Raw genomic sequence first — 23063 nt, forward strand, 5'->3', positions numbered from 1 at the left:
GAAGAAAAAGGAAAGAGATTAATTAACCATATTATTAAACAACAGTTCAACCACTCTATTATAATGCAACTCAAGCATCATGGAGACTGTTACGGAATACCACTTTAATACCATTCTACCCCATTTTGCATAGCAAAAAGTCTGAAGGTTACACAGATAACATTGAAGCCACAATACAAGTCCTCCATCAAGTGAGGAAAGAGCCACAAGAAGATCCCATTTTAATGATGTTGCTTTTAATGAGGTATATGCTGATTCTTTTCATGCTATGCTAATGCTACACATGCAGCTGATTTACTTTCTCCTTCTCAGCAATTCTGTGGAAACCTTTACTTCCAAAGAACAGCAGTCTTTAATTTTTTTAATTCTTTAATTTCTCTTGGAGGAAGCTGGATTAATCACAATGATAAAACAAGTCAGTGCAAGTAACAGAATGAAACTGCAGAGAGACTTTGAAGCAGCAAACATTCAAACATGTTGCAATGCTTGGATTCAGTGAGGAAACTTGCTAAAGGTGACCTGCAGATCCTGGACTTCCACAGACCTGGCACCAGACCCTGGGAAAAACTTCACAGATTTTTTACAAATTGCTAACACAGCCATTATGCAGAACTGAAGAGAGGGCGATTTATGACCTGAATGAAACCTAACACAGGAGATATTCCCTGTATTTTCAATAGACTTTTAATGATCCCTTAGAAAGAGATAATTCTGGGGCTCTGAATGCGCTTTCAACAGCCCTTTATACAGAAAACCCTGAAGATCCATTACTATCCTTCAAATCACAACCATGCTGTTGACTCAGCATCTATTTATAATGAAAAACCAAGCAAGGAAATTAGATGCCATGATCTTCTCAGCTTACTACTCATCTTCATGTCCAGAAGTTCAACTACAGCAGTGTTTGAGACCAGAGCACAGCAATCTGGGAAGAGTCTGTAGACAGACTGCAGAATTCCAAGAACCTTTCCCCAAACAGCTAGAAAGAGTTTGCAATCAAGGATAAAGAGACAGTTATATATCAATAAAGCTTGGGGGAGGGGGGAAAAAAAAACTCAAACAATTTCTTTAAATTCAAATGTTGTCAGAAATGAAAGTTGGAAAAAACTGGTAACTCCAGCTTTAACAGCTAACCAGGCACTACTGTATTAGATCCACCTTAGAAAACATGATTTCAAAAGCTTTCTTCAGAAGGCTCTGAGCAATTTCCTGCACTTGTCAGATTTAACAATATACACTCAGGCCTCAGTGCCCCAGCGAGTGAATCGCCTACCTGGCTTGACAAAAGTCTTTGTTTCCCCTTTACCTCCTTCCTCAGGCCTTTCAGAATGAAGATATAGGATAAAAGGATATAGGATATAGGATAAAAGGCAGCAGGAGGAGCCTATGGGACACTCAGTGCTCCTTTGTGCAGGCAGGAGGCAGGTGAGGGAAACAGAACAATAGCATTGTGACCAAATGTTTAGTGTTCATCAGCAAAGGCTTCTGAGACCAGCATGCAAAACCCACATCCCACCAAAAGAATGTATGAAATTTTGAATAATTGCCAAAAAAAGACACTCCCCTCCCTGACAACTGAATTAAGTCTCCTGTGGTCAACAGAAATAACTACTGCCAAACAAAACAAATATTGAAGGCAGCCCAGCAAATGAGTTTAGACTTTTGCCTTTTTAAAGGCCTCATACAAAGGATTAGTTTGGCCTAGAGGTAGATTTTGGCAAGATAATCTGAGAAACATTGAACACTTGCACCTTTAGGCTTTGTGGGATCAAACCCCATACTTTTTCCTCAGTGTTCCAAATGGGTTGTACTAAGCCTGGAAAAAAGTGTTCTATTCACCAGAGTAAGTGCATTTAAACACTTTGTCTCTTACAAATTCTTTAAATCTTACTACTACCTTCACCTGGGGGGAGTAGGGGTTAAAACAGACTCTCCTCCTGCCTGAATCAGTCATTCAAAATGTTCTCAGAAGTCATCCTGCTGTGACACATGAGGAGCCTACACCATGATTCCCATCAGCCTGGCCCAGGGCACCACACAGAAGAGGAAACTGCTGATAAAACAGTAAAAATCTTGTTTCTGAGCTCTAGTGAGAGCACTGATGTTCTCACAGCTCCAGCAGAAGTTTCTTTGCCTCTCTCATACAGTGCAGGTGCCCTGTTTGCTCAAGCACTGCCCCACGAGATTCTGCAATACCCCACTGACTTCAAAGCAAGGGTTTAGATGCCGTGCAGGTAACACACCTGGAACACAGCCCGGATGCACAGAGCAATTTTTTCCCCCTATTTCCTCTTCTCTGACATTTCCTTGGAATATTTTTGACAGTTTGAATACACACTCATATGACCACTCATATGACAAGTGATAAAGAACAGAACAGATGGTACAGCCATGAATTTTAATTACATTGAATGTCAAAAAAGCATTGGCACAAGTATTTAGTAACTAGTGTAGGTGTCCTCCCACAGGAAATACTCTCAGATACAAGCAGATTAATCAGACAATTAAACATCTAACATCCAAACCTAAATATTGACAACACTGGTTCCAGCAAGACTCAATAACTTATACCATGGGTTGGACTAGATGATCTTTCGAGGTCCCTTCCAACCCCTAAGATTCTGTGATCCTGCTGCCATCCTGATACATGCACTGCATTATTGCATTTTGGTCTTCTAAGGATGTAGCATGGTCTATAACAAGACCCTGAGTGGGAATCAAAAGGTATTCAACTCCTTTCTCTCAGCTCCTCTCTCTCAGCTCTGCAATTATTGTTTGGCACAGTGTGAAATTGAAAACTAGACCTCAGTTCCTCTATCTGGAAAGGGAAAAAAAAAGGAAGAAAGATAGATGTACTGCTACTAAACACTGCATTTGTAAACACTGAGCTCTGAAGTAAAACCAGCTGCAGCACAGAATCCAGTATTCACACATTCCAGAGGCAGAGCTGAAAGAAAGGGATGCATAAGGCTGACCATTGCTAAGGAGAATCTCTGTGGGTTCAGCTTTTAGTCTTACCTTGAACCAAGGCAAGTGCCAAATTGGCAGGTCATTCCCAAAAAAGCAGTTTCATGATGGAAATTAATTCTATTTACAAATCTATGATCAATTCAGATATGTCTATGTGGTCACAGTCGGACAGGTTTAATCAATGTTCCTATCATCAAGATGAGCACAAGCTCTAGAAGAACTGATAAGCAATTTCATACAGGATATAATTTTACCCCATGTCTCATACAGTCATTATAATTACCCTCAGTCACTTCCCATAGAGGCTAAAATTCCCTGTCTCAAGTACCTGTACCAAAGCATACTTTCTAAAAGGGAAAACCCCCTATTTTATAACTGAAAAAAGTCCTTTAAAAAAGCTGTTCCATGATCAGTAACTGTCAGATAGACTGTAAGTTTATTGAAGACATTTTTTTCTAGGGTGTTCTTGAAGTAAAGAAACCCGCTCTCTCCAGCTTCTCCAAAGGAGGTCTGTGTGAGCAAAAATAGGACTTGCTAGCAGTGGGAAGCAAAAGAAGCCCAAAGATAAATTCTATCTTACCAGATGCAAAGCTGAGGAAAAGTTTAAATAGGAAATTTTGAAACAGGAGAAAAACTATAAGCTTTTAGTGCTTCTTTACCTGCCACGTAAGCTCTGGTCAAAGGAGACTGGCCTGAGACTAATCAAGACAATCCATCCAAGGGGAAAAGCCTGACTGAGAAGTAGAGGCCCTGGGAGGTTGCCCTGTAGAACAGGAGGAACATTCACCCAAACCCTGGAAAAAACACAGAATGCCAAGGAAACCCTGAGCTGAGATGTGTCACACTGGCATTTCAGCAGCCTTTTTAAACACAAGAACTATGCAGGTTACAAGCATTTGCTTTTCAGACCACGGCCGATCAAGTGAACGCTTGCAAACATGGACCAGCTTTCCCCCGGGAGGGGGATGGCAAACCAGGGCCTCCAGGGCCAGGCTAGAGACCTGGGAAGGTGACCTGAAAGCTCAGCTCCTTGAGGAAGGACACCAGGCACGGGACAGGGGCAGCTGAACTGCTGAAATGCAGTGGGAAGGAGCCCTTTGGGACCACAAATGAAAGACAGTGCTCAGGCCTGGGTCAGGGTGTGCACAGCAGCCCCCTCCCCCTGATCTCCACCCCAGCAAAGGTCTGAAAAGGGGAGCTGTGCTCGGGCTGCACGTGGGACAGAGCACTGGCACAGGAACCCCCAGGCACATGCCTCTGGGGAAAGGCTGCACTGAGCAGCCCAGAGGAAATACCACCTTCCAGTTTCTTGCTCTAATTCCACAAGAATTCAATGGGAGAGACAGAAGTACTGGAACAGCCAGGAGAAAAAAGAAATAGCTAGAATAGAGGAGGAAGGACCAAGAAATGCTCCACACAAGTATTTAGCATTTCTTATTGATACTATCAATAGTGTTCATATCTATACTTTGACAAAAAATATACTGAGTAATATTTTAGTATTGTTTATTGCTCTACTGTTCAGTACTCATTCATTCCATACTTACACTCCATACTCATTTTAAAATTGAAAGCTTGGGAAAAAGGACAGTGATCTATCTAGAGATAAATAGGTATGAAAGTCTTACGGCTGGCCAAAAATGACCAAGATCCATAAAGTTCAGCTGATAGATAAAATGGTAAAATCTTCAGAGCAAGTCAGGAGAAAGTTGAAATGTGCTCTCCTCTTCAGAACTGTGGCAGCCAATTAGGCTTTAAAAATACACACAAAAAATCCCACATGCACACTTGTTAAACAACATATTTTTCACGAAATCCACTCGTCAGTAACAATTCTGAAACCACCTCTTAAGAAGAGCCTGGGGAGAAGTGTCCTGGCAATCTGTTCTATCCCAGCTGGAGACAAAGTTTTCTGGTCCCACTGCATGACCTGCAGTCGGGCTGACCCTGGACAGATGGACTTCTGCAGGCTCCTGCTTCTGCCAGCACTGAGCTGAACACCCAGTCAAGGCTATTATCGTGTTAGCACATGCTGGAGCCCTAAGCTTGTTCAGGATCTGATGTGCTTTTTTTATAAGATTATTTTAAAACCGTGCTTTGAGTGTACCAAAATTACACTGCAGCAAGCACTAGCTTTGCTTTGGCAAGCTCTGATGCATACATACAGCTATCACATACATAACAGTTATCAAGGTAAAGTCCTTCAAAACAATGATTGCAAGAAAATTCTTACTTTCAACTAACACGTTACAATACAACCCTGCTGACAATCACAGAGAGACATAAACACAAAACCAAACCATCTCCTTTCCTCACCACTGAAATCCATTTGCATGCACTGGTCCCAAAAGCTGTGTCTGACACAAACTGCAAGAAAACAGGAACCATGCACCAGCATTTTATTCATAGAGAACATCTCTTTTTCTCCTCCTCTGCAACAACTTAGAACTCCTCATCCCTGCAGCAGGTAATAAAAATGGTGGCTGTGGGTTGCTGGTGTCCTCCAAAGAGGACAGCCTGCCAGCAGTCAGCTCCTACCCACAGACCATTCTGAAGCAAACTTCATCCCTTATAAATATTGCTGCACAGCTCTTCCCATCCAGTAGATGTGCTGTCCTGGTGGCAACTAGCTGCTGTCTGAGCAGGAGCTCAAGGACAGGAGCAGTAAGAAGACCCTGCTTTCAGTCACTACAGACAAAGAGCTTCCTAGTGTGTACGGGAAGGCTCAGAGACCAGTGCAGCTGGGAGGCTCAGAGAGGTACTGGGAGTGAGCTCAGAAGTCAGTATTTTTTAGCACAAGAAGATGGGAAAGGATGGGAAATATCTGGGGATGGGACAACTGTAGGACTGAGCAAATGGTTCAAAAGGCTGCAGGAGGGACAAGGCAAGAATCGAAGGACTGGAATAGAAAGGGAGCCCTGTGGGACATTAACGTGCACTTGGCAGCAGCTTGGTCCCCAGCCGCTTTTTAGGGAAGGGGGAACCAAGACACTGACTGTGCACTGGCTTTCAGGTTAATCCTTTGGAGAAGAGCATGCAGACAGGGACAGAACCCAAGTATCAGGATGAAAAGTCTACACTCTGCAGACTTACTGTGCAGCCTCCTCTACCCCATCCAAAAAAAAACAAGCCCTCCTAAAAGGCCTGGTGTAGATGGTTCATAGACACTAAAAGATTTCCTTAACAGAGCTACCACTGCAGAAGAAACACAGAAACACATCCAAACCAACAGCCCCAGGCTTCTTAATTCAAATGCTTCAGAGAAATGTCAGCAGAATGGGCATGGCTATACCACCAGAGCTCACATCAAAATCCTCTTGTAACAAAATGTCCTAATTAGTAACAGTGATAAAATTATTTTGGAAGAGATTTCCAGGGCTCTGCCCATTAGCAGAGTGGTGAGGCAGTAGGAACTGCACCACGTGTGAATCCTCTAAAACGCTTAGATCTAATGCACTCCAGTGATCTAGAACTAAGATCTAGAGTGCAAAAGAATGCAGAGATGTACCTAATTTTAGTCAGATGTCAACACTTAGATTCTCTTAAGGGAGGTAGGTTGAAGAAACCATTGAGGGAACTAGGGCAAAGCAGAGTACTTGCAGACTACAGACCAGTCTGCGATTTTTAGTACAGATAATACAAGTCTGCACAATTTAGCAGACAAGCTTTTTGAAATGCCCATAATCAGCTAATGGAAAATACCTATTATTTTAAAGTCTAAACAGCAGTACTCACGGAGTACATTTGCAAGTTAGAGGTTTGACTCAGAAGAGTAACAATATCTATATTTAATTTCTTCTCACTGAAACAGTAAAGTTCATGCCTTATTTAAACACACCTATGAATTAATTTTACATGAAAGTATTTTCAATTCTAGAAGCTTGAAGCTGAAGTATATATTTTCATACTTCCAACACTGTGGAACTTAAGGGTCTGGTTTGCAACTATAAATAAATTAAATGACAGCAAGCTGCAGTGCCCATCCCTGTTCTTTTTGCTCTGACACTTATCACAGGAGTCCACCATCAGAGCTGCCATACAAAGCAGCTACTAGTGTTCTTCATCTCTGGTGTCCTGTCTGAGAGAGGCAGAAAACTCATCAGCTTTAGTGTTTACTACTCATGGAATAGTATAGAAGTTGCCATTGTTTTCACCATATTGTAGAGTAGGAAGATAAACAGATGATTTAAAACTGTCACCACTAATTCAGCAGTAAATTGTAAAACACTAAAAACAGAAGCATAAACAGATTTATTTGGAAACAATCTACAGACATAAAACTGGATAATGCAAATAACTACAGGGAAAGGGACACCCTTGTTTAGACTAAAACTGTGTAACTGCTTTGTTGGGATGTGTGAATTTATCAAAGATTACTTTTGGCTGACTATGCTGGCTTTAAAAATCATTGCATCCTAAAATATTAAATAACATAGGAGAACACATCAAACTGAGTGCCTTAGTAGGGAGAGCCCTCACCCTGTGCAGGGTCTCTTAAAGATGATAAAAGAAACACAATAACTCTAACAGTATTTATAAAATACCTGTAATTCACATTATTTCCTCTGCATAATTATACTGCATGATCTTACTGCAATATAAACCAACAATATTAACATAAAAGGATCACTAGTAAAAGGGTCTTAGTTACCTGCTGAAAAACCCTCTGCCATGGAGCAGCTAACCAGAAAGCTGGCAAACCCACCCAGACAGAGATGAGACAAACGAATGGGAGCTTTTCAAGTACACATCACTAAAATAAAAGCTGAAATGCCACCACCTGAGGGGCATGCAGAACCACCTCAGCTCCAGACCCCAACATTTTGTGCTGTCTTAGGCCACGTGCCTAAGTCAAACACCCAAACTGGGCAATACAAAACCTGCAGTATTTTATTGGTGAGGCCCAAGGGCAGAACACTTTCAGCCAAGGTGCAAGAGCAACAGCTGCCTCTCCTCCTCAGGCTGACTGCTGCTGGCCACAGCTGCCACCACCATGTCAGACAGATCCCCATATCCAGGAGCTGTGTCAGTGCAGAAGCTGTACTTGGAAGGTCCCCTCAGAGATCACGAAATGGAGCACCTGTACATTTTTCTGGATTAAAAATCTGGACTTCAACTAGAGAGCTTGCTCCAAACCATGAGGTCATTCCTGTCAGTATTTCCAAGTCAGGATGAAGCTTACACCTACCACGGAGACTGGAGAATGAGGCACAGACCAACCTGCTTCCAATATCACACTGATCCAAGGGCAGATTGCTTGAGCTGCAACCTGAGTGTTCATTATTTGATATCCTTGCTCAGAGGGCACAGTGATCAAAGCATATTGCAGGCTCTGAGTTCTGCAGAAACACAGATAGCAACTACAGTACAGTGAATATGGAAAGAATGAGAAATGGATACTTGGCTATATTTGTCCTATTAAGCAATTTGATCTTGAGATCTAAACATATTTAAAAGCAAAGCAATCTCTTTGGTCTCAGCTTTGCAATAAGAGAAGGTAATGATTTCTCCCCCCAAAAGTAAAATCAGCTCTCTCACTGGAATACAAGGAACTAACCTGCTACATGTAGGACAACTCCTTCACTTCCAACCCCTACTGAAAGACATCTACGATAAAGCTTAAGAGATTTCCATAATCCAATATTTCCCCTCCTCTGCTTCCAATTACTTTAAACTCAGAATCACTGTACCTGCTGAACCGAGTGCACTCCTGGCTTTCTTCCCATAACTGCTTTAAACCATCTTCAGTCTCATCCTATTGCTTCTATGAAGAAAACTGTGTTGCAGGAGAAACTCTGTTACATTAACTCATTTGTGAGAGAATAAAGGGGCCCATCTCAAGGGAACAGGCTAGCTTCACCCCAGCCTGTAAGTTTTGTGGCCATTTTATCTTGCAGTCAGCAATAGAAGAAATACATTAACAAAACCAGACAAGTAAGTGACTTGAGACTGAAAGTGAGAATTCTACTCCCAAAGAAATTGCTCTGCACCAGCCCCGACAACTGACTTTAGTGAGATCTTGCCAATCTTTTACCAAAGAATCAGTAAAAAATGAGGATGTTCAAAATGCAAGAAGGGAGGATGTAGGGAAAAAAAGAAGTATTATTTTTTTAACTCTAACAGTTAAGGCATTTAGTGCTCCATGCATAGGAGCATGGGGTAAAAATAACTATAATTGGCTGCAGAGATTTGTGCAAGCTGCAGCTTCTTAAATAATGAAGCACCACAACCTTATTTACTAAGAAAAGTGTTCATTGTCATGGGGTTTCATCTCCTGACTCAGCACCCTGAGCTAACTCAGGCACTGGAGGCAGGAGAGCTTGTCAACACTAGACTCCAACACAGCAAATAATTTCGGCTGAAGAACCAAGTTAAGCATCACACTGAGATAGCTACACCACTCCTGGTACCTAATTATCTTCACTCAACATCACATCAGGGCACTTAAACTTATGCCTGAGACATGTGCTGGGATTCCTCTTCCAGAGAGGTAAATCCTAGAGCCCCACCAAGCCAGGGGGTCCCATTCGAGTAAGGCAGGTAACCATTTCACTGCTGCAGTGCCCTGGGCAAAGCTCTACAGCTCACACGTTTTGCAGAGATGTTCAGAGTCCTCCCTCCAGCCTTGAAGAAACACAACACGAATAATGCCTGCCAGTCACTATAGCAACAACCACCTCCCCACCACGGGCAGCAGGAAGGTTCACGGCAGCTGCTTTGTTTGTGCTGTGCTACTCTGTGCTGGCAGTGATTTCTGAAACAGATGAACTCCAGGGACTGCAGGTTGCTGCTTAGCAGCTCAGTTCTGGGATGCACTCAGGCCATCACTCCAAGGAAGAGAACACTTGCCTGAGGAAAACAGGGAGTTCTCTGCTAGCTGCCTCCACCTCGCTAGACAGGACTCAGAGCAAGCACCTCACTCCATTTTCCAACTCTTCTGTATATAAAATATACATCCTAGGACTCTAAGCCAAATCAAACAAGCATTTAATGTGGTGCCAAATGCATGCACTCAGCAACAGCAAAGCAAAAAAAGAATGCTTCCTACCTCTGCTGGGCAGGGACAAGAGCTGAAACACTGACTGTAGAAAATATATTTCTGTTGTATGACTTATCCCTAATCCCTTCAATCACTGACAAAAATAAAACTACACAGTCAGATTTAAGGGGGCACAAGACAAATACAGCTACTAACAGCCAAGAGCTCCAGTGAATTCTCTAGACACGATTTCCTGGAAAAACTGTCCTTCAGAGTGAACATCAGAGGAAACTAGACAATTCTACGGGCAGTTGATTTGTCTTACAGCCACACACTACTCTACTGGACGCACAAACATTTGTCCTAAATCCAGTACTAGAACAGCTTTTTATACATCATGAAAGCATAAGTCATTAAAAAAAGTATTACTGTCACTGTATGTGTTGCCTTAGGTACCTGGTGAAAATCCACCGTGGTGCTGGCTAGATTGTGCCTAACAGAACAACAAATAGGAGAAGTGCTAAATTTGTTGCTTTGTTCTGATGTATTTTTTTATTTGCTTAAAAAGGATGACATGACAGAATATGCAAAATAAAACATCTGACTAAGCAACTGCATCATGCTGTAATCAAATCTATTTAACACCAAGTTTTAAGGATTCAAGAGTTGTTGGGAAACAACTCACAGTTGTTCAGCCTCACTGCTGGGAGGGCTATTCACTTCCACGAGTGCAATCACATGCTTAGTTATTCGACAGCATGCACATGCATAGGTTGCATCAAACCAAGCTGCATGGACAAGTTTCACTCTGAGGTTTCCCACCTTTGCAGAGCTTGAACTTTGAACCTGAAAAGTTACCCAGAAGCCTGCATCATATACTGACCTGTATCAGCCACTAAAATTAAACCATACAAACATAAAAAATAAGTAACTTGACATAGGACCACCACACCTACCCCTCCAATTATCAAGTCAGCTCAGGAAATCTCAAAGCTGTATTCTCTAAGATAACAAAACCCAGTATGGCAGACTTACCACCCTGCCACTAGAAGGGGAGAACAATGTGTTTTGCCAGTCTTTTCCATTCCTTTCCACCAGCTGCACTCCTGCTCTCCTTTCCCTATGGAACCACATCCTTTGCTCCTTTCCTGACCGTACATCCCCTTCCACACCTCTTCAGGCACTGCCCCAACCTCCTTCTCTTGTTCCTGCAAGGCTCTCCTCCTGCCTTTCTACTTCTCACCCCTGTAGTTTCCTGGCTAGCCTTGTTCCACACCAAACACCTGCTCCTCCCCACCCCTCTCTCCAGCGTCACCAGGTCCCTTTTCCTGCACACCCAGCAGCAGGTCCCTGGGCAAGTCTCTGTGCTCCCAGTCAGTGCCTGCAGAGATGGGAAGCAGGGAAGTCCCACTCAGCCCTGGGAGCTGCAGGGAGAAGCATGCTCACTCATTCCATGGGGATGGTGAATCATGCAAACACTGATGAGACCAAAGCACGCGAGAGGAAAGGCTGCTGCCTCAACTCAGCCATAAACCCAGACAGAAATACAGCACTGGGATGCTGAATGCACCCCTAGCAGGCATGAGCTAGCTGTGACCTTTCATGTGGCTCATTTGGATGGCTCTTCATAGGGACAGGAGGAAGTGTAGCTCTAAAACCAAACTCATGCTGCTCCCAGTTTCAAATCTTTCTTCCTAAGCATGGCAGCCTTAAGCCCCTGCTACAGGACTGCTACTGACATTTTTTCAAGAAGCAGACATCACCGTTACTTTCCCATGTCACATTCTTCAGCAACTGGTCCTTTTGTTGAAGATGAACAAAAAAAAGGAGGGAGGGAACCTGGCAAAAGAGAAACAGAAGCCAAACCACTTAAATCTAGCAAAGTTACAGAGACTGAAACAAGGCTCCTCTCAGGCAGGTGCAGAGGGCAGTGAGGTCTCCCCTCAGCCTCCTCTGCTCCAGACTGAACATCCCAGCTCCCTCAGCTGCTCCCCATCAGACTTGTGCTCCAGCCCCTTCCCCAGCTCCACTGCCCTTCTCTGGACACGCTCCAGCCCCTCCATGTCCTTCCTGCAGTGAGGGGCCCAAAGCTGCACCCAGAGCTGGAGCTGCAGCCTCCCCAGTGCCAGCACAGGGCACCAGCCCTGCCCTGCTCCTGCTGGACACACTGCTCCTGATGCAGGCCAGGGTGCTGGTGCCCTTCTTGGCCCCTGGGCACACGGGGGCTCGTGTTCCTCTGGCTCTCCACCAGCACCCCAGGTCCCTCTCTGCTGGGCACTTTCCAGCCACTCCTCCCCAGACCTGTAGCCTTGCCTGGGGTTGTTGTGACCCAAGGGCAGGACCCGGCACTTGGCCTTGTTGAGCCTCATACAACTGTCCTTGGCCCATCCATCCAGCCTGTCCAGGTCCCTCTGCAGAGCCTTCCTGCCCTCAAGCAGACCAACAGTCCCTCCCAACTTGCTGTTGTCTGCAAACTCACTGAGGGTGCACTTGATCCCCTCACCTAGGTCATTATTAAAGATACGGAGCAAGACTGGCCCCAAAACTGAGCTCTGGGGGACACCACTTGTGACCATCCCCAACTGGATCCAACCCCATTCACCACAACTCTCTGGGCTCAGACAGACAGACAGACAGTTTTTTACCCAGCGAAGAGTGCCCCTGTCTACACCAGGTGCCACCAGCTTCTCCAGGAGATGCTGCAGGAGATGGTGTCAAAGGCTTTACTGAAGTCTAGATAAACATCCACAGCTCTTCCCTCATCCACCGGGTGGGTCACCTGGTCGTAAGAGATCAGGCTGGTCAAGCGGGACCTGCCCTTTCATAAACCCATGCTGGTTGGCCCTGATTCCCTGGCTGCCCTGCACTTGCCACGTAAGCTCACTCAGGATGAGCCCCTCCATGATATTCCCTGGTACTGAGGTCAGGCAGGCAGGCCTGTAGTTCCCTGGGTCCTCCTTCCAGCCCTTCTTGCAGATGGGCATCACGCTGGCAACCCTCCAGCCATCTGGAGGGTGGCACCCTCTCTCTCCTTGAGCTTTTGCTGCTTTTTGTGCATCTTTAGGAAGGGTTCCCTGGCACCATCCTCCACTCCAAGGCCCTTCACCTCAGTGACTTTGATGAAATGGTAGCTAGTCCAGTAACTTCAGACACTTCCCATCTTTGCCCTTATTCAGGGAGGTGGGGATGGAAAAGTGCTCCAGACAGTTTCACCTTCAGGCAAGACACTCAAGCACTGTCCTCCAGCTCTTCACCTTGCACACCCAGACAGCAGTTGAGAGGCTGGTTGCCACAGCCTTCAAGTTTTTTCGTGTGCAACCACAGAACAGAACTGGCTCCATACCAACAATGCCATGGTTCTCACAAATTACCTTTGGTATCCCCCAACAGACAATTTGCTGGCTCCACTAAATACAATGAAATGTTTGCTTATATGGGAGACAGACACCATGTTTGGTTACACAAAACTTGGAGCCACAGAGACCAGTTACTGCTGGAAACAGGCCAAGTACTAACTACTTCCTGGGCTCCCTGAATTGGTGGAAATTATTTTTAAGGATGCAAATGGCCTTACCTACAAGGCTATGCCCTTTTGGTTGCCATTGCACAGGGAGACAGATACTCATCAGGCTTGTTTCAATCCTTCATAACAATATTTTTCATCACAAAGGATTGTAACACAGACCCAAAATGACCAACTTGCTGAATTTAAACACTAGCAAATCCCCACTGGAATCTCAGACAAGGCTTTTGCAATTAACAGAGTCTCACCAATTGCAAACAGCTCCAGACCAGGGCATTAGTGCTATCCATCATTCTGCCAGTCTTCCAGAGTGAATCAATGCCAGGACAATTTGCTTGCTGAGTTTCATTTGAGAGCAGAGCATCTGTTCCTCACAACCATGCTCCATAAATCTGCTCACCCGGTGCCCCTCCTCCTGCTGATCCAGATCACCATCAGGCTGCAGTTGCTCATACCCTGTACCTGCCCATTGTTCCATCAAACTCTTTCTCCATACCTGTTGCACTATCCAACCAGACTGGGACACTTGTGCTGTGAGTAAAAAATTGTTTCTTCCAGAGCAGACATCATCTGTTGCCACTTTATCTCAGGACATCCCTTCTGGGTAAACTCATGTCTCATCCATTTTGTCTATGACAGCAGCATTTTCCACAGGTCTGGGCGGTCAGTAGCTCACCACTAGTGAGATTCCAGGCTACAAAAGATGAAAGCTCTCTGAAATGTGACTAAAATAACATAATGCATGTCCACCTTCCTGGTTTGTATTCATTCACAGAATGGCTTTTTCCAAGTCAATCACTTTGAAACAGCCGCCCAAGGTGCTGATGCATGAGAGAGATCACCTTGCTCCACAGCCCTCCTGATCAGCACAGCCAGCAACTTCAGAAAATCACTACCCATGTTCTGAACAATTAGGATTCATATCACAGCTATACATCAGAGGACACAATATCAAGATACACTCCTGTCCAAGACACCTTTAAAGATTAACTCTAAAACCTGAAGTGCCAGCTAACTTACTTTCCTTAGTGCTTGTCTACTGCTCTGCCAGCTTTGCAATTAAAAAAATTAAAAAAGCAAAAAAAACCCAAACAAAACCATACTCATCAGCACTTTTTACTTCCAACAAGCATTCTCTTGCTTTTAATAGAATGTCAATGCCAGAAGCTGATGCAACTAGAGACAAGCACTCTGCAGTTCCATGGTCTGCAAGACAGCAGTTTAAAGGTGCCCTCAACCTTTACATCTCCCTCCAGTTCTTATCTGTGAGCAGCAGATCCAGCAGAGATGTCCCCTGGCAGTTCACTCACCACCTGCATCAGTTCTGGGATGTACTGAACTCATCTCCTGGTTTCTAGTGTCCAGCTGCATTGCCCTTCCAGAAGAGTGGTTGAGAGACACCCTGAGTACCAGCCTGTGACTGCAAGGCTCTCCCCAGCTGCCTAGGGCAGCGTCACCCCCTTAGCAGGGAGGTCTGCAGCCAACACTGACTCCAGCAGCACCCATGCTCCTTACCCGCAGATCTCTGCTGACCTGTCACCCGCCCAAGGCAAAGCTATTCCTTTACACAGAGCACAAGGCCACCTCTTTACCTGCACACCCAATTTTTTCCTCTTTTCACCCAGTAACTTTAGACCCAAAACGCCTCTGGGGGCTCTGCAGCTGACAAGCTCCCCGCTGTGCGTGGCCTGATGACAAGCCTGGGTGTTCACTCTGCTGCCCACACTCTGCTTCACAAGCCCAGATCATGACAGATGAATGAGAAAACTGGTATCATTCTTTTTAAATAGCTTTGTTTTGGAGTAGGTTAGGAGACCAGGAACAGTTTTGTTTCAGGGCTTAGAAAGCAGACAAATAGATTATGAAAAAAATAAAGCAATAAATAGGCAAGACCTTCTGACTTCTTGGTCTACCATCACTGTGAAGCTGAGTATGAACTGAATATAAATTAAGAACTGGTTTGTGACCTTCAGTGAGGTCTCAGGATACAAGTGGCTGAGGAACTGGTTGTAGCCATCACAGAAAGACAAAGGGAAGGCCTTCCTTGCTTGATTATAACTCTTTTCAGTGCTCTCACACAATGCAGACTATCTTGGACTGGAATTACGCTGCCTCTAAAGCACATGAAGTATCCCAGCCATCACAGCTCTCCAGCAGACTACTTTTTAAACTCTTTATCAAGAGAAGCACAATCCTTTAGCAATTGCCAACATTCAGACAGCTTTTAATGCTGTCAGATCTTTGCTTGGCACTCGGACGCTGCCCTGAACAGCAGCACCAGATTCTAGGTGGGGCCACATCAGAGCCCCCACACTAAGCCAGAGAGAAGGGGCTGAATTACCCTTCATTCTTCAAGTTCCAAAAGTGACTAACAAAATACAATCCCAAATACATGCATTCTCAAACTATATGTAATTACCAGTAATTTATGTCACAGTGAACTGATACTCATGCCTACATAATTAGCAGAAGATAGTCCTAGTTGTCAGCTCCTCCTAACCTGCAAGTTAGGAACAGTCTAAATTTAGCTATACCAATTAAACCTCCTACTCTTGACACATCTAGTTAGGGAAGTGCCTATAAATAAGTATTATTAACTTAATTAATTTGAGGTTGTAGGGAGAAAACAGACTACTTTGCACCTTATATAAAAACTTTATTTTGTCTACATTTGATTCTATTTTGATAAATCTCACAACCAGTAAGATTTGAGAGCTTTTTCCTAAACAGATGTCTGCCTGATTTCTGTTGATTTCTGTTTGCATTATTAGCAAAATAGTAATAAAAATTAAGGCAGTTCATCTTCTTCCCTGGATTACCAGAAATGAGTAAACTTATTTTCATTTTGGCAGAAGGCTAGGCCTATGCAATTAGGCTTAGCTAAATGTATGCAATTTGTTACCACCTGCAGGATGTACATCATTCTTTTCCCCATACCTATGCTCAGCATATACTGGAACAAAGTAATGTATTTTTAAGGGTACAACAATATCATACTACCTCAACAGAATGTAAGTTCTAGAGAAGAGGACAGATCACTTGTCAGTTCCCTGTTTGGAAGAAATTCAGGCAATATACTGAGTTACATGTGGCAGTGAACATTATTAGTGAGAAGATAACCCTGGTAATATTGTAAAAATAATAATTAAAAAAAATAATAATTATATGTTTACATTATCTTCTCCTTGGATGAATTAATGTTATATTTAGATGACATGAATTTGTCTGTGATGCTCTCAGGTCTGTGCAAGAACAATAATCCTCTATGGATGTTCAAAGGAAATCTCCTAAAGACATGCTAGGCAGTCATCTGGTCAGGAGCCAATGAACACTGTGACTGCCTTTGGAATCGGTTCTTCTTCCTCACCATCTAATCTGGGATTAGATGCTGTAATGAGTAGAAGACAGTAAGCAACCTGGGAGAAGGACACTGTACTCGCAGCAGTCCACACCTCATGCAGTGCTACTGTCAGTCAGGCCACACGACATATTTAGTTGGAAGCTAAAGAGCTTATACATTTGTAATGTTAAAAACTTCTCTGCAGTGTGGTAGCAACCCAAGCCTCTGCCCTGCAAGCACTGTACATAAGCTTAGACTTGTGGCTCTTCTGGAAGCCAAGAGACCATTCTGCATGAACTCAAGCACACCCAGGCTCTTCATCAGATCTGGGTCTGAACTGAAGAGTCAATCACTGCCACAGAGCAGACTCATTCTAGGTCTGCCTGATGAAACAGGATATGTTGTTGGATATGTTCCAAATTCACTAGAGTCTAAGTGCTACTATAGGGCCAGTAATCATTTTCTCCCAGAAAATTTTTTAAAACAAAAGTCTTAAAAGAGCTTAGTTTTCTAAACACATGAAACACTGGACAAATAAAAAACTACAGTGTAACATGTACATTTTTCATATTTATTCACAAAGTTATTTTCAAAAGTATCCTGTATTGTTTTTAACATATGCCTGATGAGATCTGAAGCTCACTGTGTTCCATGGATCATTAATTACTAACAATTCCTACCACAAAACATCCTGGATACAAAGAAGTGCCCAAGATATTCCATCCCACCCCCTTACCTCAGAATGCCCCAAACCTACCACAGAGATATGACAGCCCCTTCCCCTACAGCTCGGGCTGTTCCTGCCAACCAGCTAATTGCACTTAATACCCCTCCTCCAACAGGCAAAGCAACCCCAACACTCACTGTAACACAGCAGGCAGCCCAGGGAGGCATGCTCTATCCTTCCCTCAAAAGCAAATGCTTGAAAACATTTGCATTTATATTCCTCTCCCTCCTTTAGTCTAAGCCATGCAAATGACCTGCAGTAATATGTGTGGGCTAATTAATGGCTGTATGTGCTCTCTTCTGCAGAGCTGAAAGGTCAGTCGGGGTAAAAGCAAGGGGTGACATGATGTACAATACTCAGCACCCCTGTTTTCAAGCAGCCACCTTGGTCAATGAACCACATACACCACAAAAGAGCTCTTTTCACTAGATGCACTCAGGCTTAAATGGACGAGCTGAGAAACAGTTGCTGAACTACTAATTCCAAAGATGGCAAAAACCTCCATGTGGGTCTCCCTCCCCTCAGCTAAGTGCTTGACTACATATTAAAAATGTAGACATCTTAGTGCAGATTTCCAAGGATCTCTCTAGATTTACATAACAGTTGGAAGCTCTCTCATATGTGGCTGGGGTTTTTTGTTTGTTTGTTTTGATTGATTTTTCCTCCCTGGTCTTCACAAAACCAGGTGCAGGACCATCTTTGCCTTTACAGCTTTGTTTGTGGAGATGTCCAACTGCATCTTCTCTTATCAATCCCCATAGATGTTGTTAGGAAACTGCCAGATACGAGACCAGAAAGGTTACAAACACCAGCAAACATCCCAAAGTGGTTTAATCTGAGATTATATTTTAGAAATATTAATTTAATGCTTTCTTTGATGTGATTTTGTTAGGTTATTGCTGTATTTGTTTGTATTGAAGTGCAGGCAAAACTCCAGCGTATGTTTTCCAGAAGCTCTTCATGTTATGCTGACTGTGGACTGGATGAACAATGAAACCCAAAGAGGACAGGATAAAGCAGCACTGAGTTAAATCAGAATTTTTTTAAAATTCAACGACAAAAAAAACAATTCATCCTCCTACTTAAAAGTTATACTCCTTGTTTCCACCAGGTAGAGAAAACTTAATGTGAAAAGGTTTCAGCTCCACTCTAAGCAAGTTCCCAGACTCCCAAAAGCAAGCACCAAATCCAGCCCTAGTTTTACCATCAATATTATGTCTTTCCACAAAACTAACTAGTGAACAAGTAAGAGAACTTTCAATCTAGCAAGATGATTATCCAAATGAGTTTTTCAAGGTATATAATTATCAAATTATTAATCACTTATTTCAGAGGCTGTAACAAGAGAAGGCATGCAGGCAGGCAGAGCTGTGTAGGTTAAGCAATGTGAATGTTAATTAAGAGAGCTGGAGAGGAAAGGAAATCATGCAATAATCCCTCTGCATCAGCGTGGGGAGCCCTGGGCCCAGCCCTGCCTTCCCAAGGCAAACCCAAGCAGAAAGCAGAGCTCAGGCTTGGAAAGAGATAAAGAGAGGGTCCAATGTCTTTGCACTGCTTCTTGTCCTCACCCTTTCCACACCCTCCTCCACGCCTAGAAGACAGGAGCAGCAGTTTTTAACAAAAAAAGGGCAGAAGTGCTAATACACACTCAACACTACAGCAGCCTCGATGCCCCGTGGCCACCGTAGCAGCTTGCCCAGGGCTGGAGCAGTGAGGAAAGATCCCAATAAACACAACCTGTATCTCCATGTCCTGTTTGTATTTGCAGATGCTTCTATTATTGGAAATACACACATTTCACCATGACTAGACAGACAGGTGAAAAGGTGTTTTTTCCAGGACAGCTGAGCAGGCTCCATGAAGCCTGGCACACCACTCACTGGAGGCTGAGGCTGACAAACTGAGCGAGGTCACACAGACTGCTCCTCATCATGCACAAGTCTGAAGCCCCCCGTGGGTCTGGGGGCACATCTTCATTAAGCAAAACAAGCTTTCTAACACTGGCTGGGAGCCTTGGGGGAACAAGTCTCCCTCAGCCACTGTGTGAAAGCTGCAGGAAGTACAGACAGTGCCTGAGACTCATTGGCCACTTGGAGTGTTCCAGCCTTGTCTACAGGTAATTTTTAGGTGTGTAATTTTGGTCTGCTGCAGTCCTATGGAATATCATTCTTGCTTCCATGTGTGCATTCAGGCTATTAAAGTCTGCAGGATTATGAGCCACATTTGCATCTCACATAGCTGAGGGAAAGAGTTCGTTATGGTTTAATTAGTCAAAGTTGCTCAAGTGCCCCCTCCAAAGCTCTCCTCAAGAGACTGTGAGTAACCCCCTGCCTTTGCAGAAGCAGATTAAAGCAGCAGAGATGTTGTATTTATCATGGTACAAAACAATAGTACACTTCAACACAAATACACTGTATTTTCCACAGCTAAAAGCTTACAAATAATCCATGGCAACAGTACCAACTTATTTCCCAATAACCTAGTTTCTGAACTACTCATCTGGCAGGCCCAGCAGCAATACTTCATGTTCAGGACATTCCTAATGGATGTAACACATTCAAACCTCCTACTCCCTGTCCCAATACCCCTCTTAATGCACTCTTGGCTCGCTATGCAGTCGTCTAGCTGAAGCAGCATTAAGAAACTGAGAACAGGGGCATGTCACCAAGCTGAAAAGGTATTCCAGTAAAGTGGGCAGAGTGGGGTATAAAATCACAGAAATTTACTGTGTCACATCACCAGCTTCTTAAAGATTAAATCTAGCATGTGCCAACATGCCTAACAGCAACCTGTCCCTCAAGTCCAAAGAAACTCAGCTTCTCCGTGACTGCATCCACAAGAAAAGCTCTTACCTCCCACATGCCCTCTTAAGAATGCTCAGAGCTATCCTACATTTTATGAGGAAACAGAAACACTGCCAGAATAGTAAGAAATATTTTCATGTGTGTATGGTCTCACTAAGAAGATGATAAAGTTTAATATGCCATCAGTAAGGCAGTTAGTTATATGCTTGCTCTTGTCCAAGTGCTTTTTGCAGGTATCAGAGCAATAAAGTAAGAGCACTAAAGCACACTTTGCAGCAAGAGCCTTACAAACACCAGATACGCTGAGCCACTAGCTCTGAGGTCTTCTTCAGCTTTCCGTGAAGAATCTCCCTGGCATCTCTTGAAAATCTTCTATATTCCAGTATATATTTTGTCCTTAAACTTGCTGGGCAGGACCTAGACTAAGCTATGGTAACTAGGGGAGCAGAAGGAATTCTGGAATGCATCTCAAGACACCACATTAAAATTTTGTGTCCAAAAAGCAGGCTTTGCCACCCCACAGTTCAGGTCCTTTTTTACCAGGCTACTTGAGACTTCTCTATCTGTAATACTCACACAACTTCAGCCCCTTGAGTGCTGCAGTTGGCAACAAAACCGAGTGAGAAGGCTGGCACAAATGCTTGAGCACATCTGGGGAGAATGGATGGCAGAGAACAGCAGCACATCCTCAGAGTCACTGGGCAGCACCCACTGAGGCTACCCTTGGGCTGCGCTCTTCCCATCACTGCTGAACACAATATGTTCCCTTGAAATGTATCCATTTTAGACATAGACAGAAGAGTCAGAAAAGGGGTTTGTATTTTCTAAGTTAAAATACATTTTGGTACAATTCAATGTTAAACTGAGGAAAAACTATTATTTCTGTGTCTAGTTGGCTTGAATTAATCTCTGGTTAACTGCTGGAATGCACTGGGGATAAATTTTAGCTACTAAGTGACTTAACTGTAAAAACTTAAACATGTGTCAACACTTTAACCTTCCACTCTGTTACCTCCTTTTACCATTAAAAAAGTGCAGGCAGCAAGCACACTGAAATAGTATGCCTTTCTTCCATTAATCACCAGCTCTATTAAATCATTTCCAGTTATCTGGACAAGAACACCAATGCTCTGTCACCATCTCTCGAGACTGCAGTGCTACAGAAACAAGGGCCAGCTGTCCTGCTAAAAAAAAACAATAATAAAAGAAAAGCAAGCATGACTTAGTTCCAGTTAAGACTAATACATCTTCCTCCTCACCTCAGCACTGCCCCACAAGTGCTCCTGGGTTATCCTTACATACAGCTAAAACAAAAACTTCAAGCTGAATCCTGCCTTCAGTTAGGCAGCTCAAGTATTTACAAGATTTGAAGTTAAAGAATTTAACTTCCTACCTTTCTTCCCTCACTCAAAAAAAAAGTTTGTGAACAGTTAAGCTAGGTGACACCAACTGCATTTTTGCAATATAGACTGGAAAAGTACATGATAAGATACATAAATTCTAAAGAAATAAAACTAACAGACAACTCAGCATCCAGAGGGTCCCCACAGCTCCCTGCAGTCTTTTTCTTCCTTTTTTTTTAAACACAGCTCCAAACTCAGTGATGCATCCCTGTGTCCTGACATTGGTTTCAGCACCAGGTAAAAGCCCAAATCCTAGCGTGGGATTTTAACTCACTGCAGCCATCTGCTTGAAGAGGATTATATGGATTTTTTTTTTTTAAGTGCTAGACACATTAAAAATAGCAGAGAGTCACTCCAAATGCTTTTTTGGCTTCCTTGTGTTAAAAATATCATCTAAGCTTGAAAGTCAAAGCTACATGTCCCTGTAAATTTGCTGTTCCTATTGGCATTCTCTGATAGCTTAAAAAAGCCCCAAACACAACAGAAGTACAAGTAGAAGCCGTTTATTAACACCTCCACCTTTGTTTTTCATGACTAAAGAGAGCATGTATCGTCACTAGCTAAGTCTCATATACCTTTAGGCTTTCATTTAATAGCATAATTATAATTTCCAAAATGGCACAAAATCACAGTAAAACACTGTGCTTTAAAAAAAAAAATAAATAAAATAAATTCTAAATTAAAAAAAAAAAAAATTGTTACCAAATCTGAAAGTCTCAGTTTTTCTTCATGAATTCACTGCTTGTTCCAAAGAACAAGCTGCATACTGGCCTCATTCAGGTGGACAAATGTCTTTTTCCAAGATGTTTTGTTGCTCAGCAACACAAGTATTTAATATCTTTTACTGCTTAGAAAAAAAAAAACCAGTAACAACAACAACAACAACACAAAGTAATTCTGGTTCTTTCACCTCAGATACCTGAAACATCTGCTTTCTGTCTAAGCTGGGACATGCTCTGTACACATAAGAATAAATTGCTTCCATCCTATCTTCAAAGGCAGAACAAGCAGCGATTCAGGAGTTACTTCATCTGTATTCTTATTTATGGGGGAGTGTTGGTTTTTTGCTTTTTGACCAAGGAATCTGTGCACATTTAGGGGGGAGGGGGGAGAATATATCAAAGGAAAGCAGTGTTATCATTGTTATTTGATCCAATAGATCGTTAGGTTATCGGAGATGCCGGATGGGCTTCTCACCCTGGCAATGTCTCACCTCCCTGCCCGCAAGCAGGAGGGACTCAAGTGAAGCTGAACTCCACTACATGAACCCTGGTTTTGAAAAGTCACCAGACAAACAGGCAGACCCTGGATTTCACA

General features: G+C 43.3%; 1 protein-coding gene across 11 annotated transcripts in view; it reads right to left on the reverse strand.

The window, feature by feature from the left end:
* MAP7 (microtubule associated protein 7) overlaps nt 1-23063 on the reverse strand; it is a 106878-nt gene that overhangs the window by 45324 nt on the left and 38491 nt on the right. The window lies entirely within an intron of this gene.

The sequence above is a fragment of the Apus apus genome, chromosome 3 (genome assembly GCF_020740795.1).
Source record: "Apus apus isolate bApuApu2 chromosome 3, bApuApu2.pri.cur, whole genome shotgun sequence".
Lineage (NCBI taxonomy): Eukaryota > Metazoa > Chordata > Aves > Apodiformes > Apodidae > Apus > Apus apus.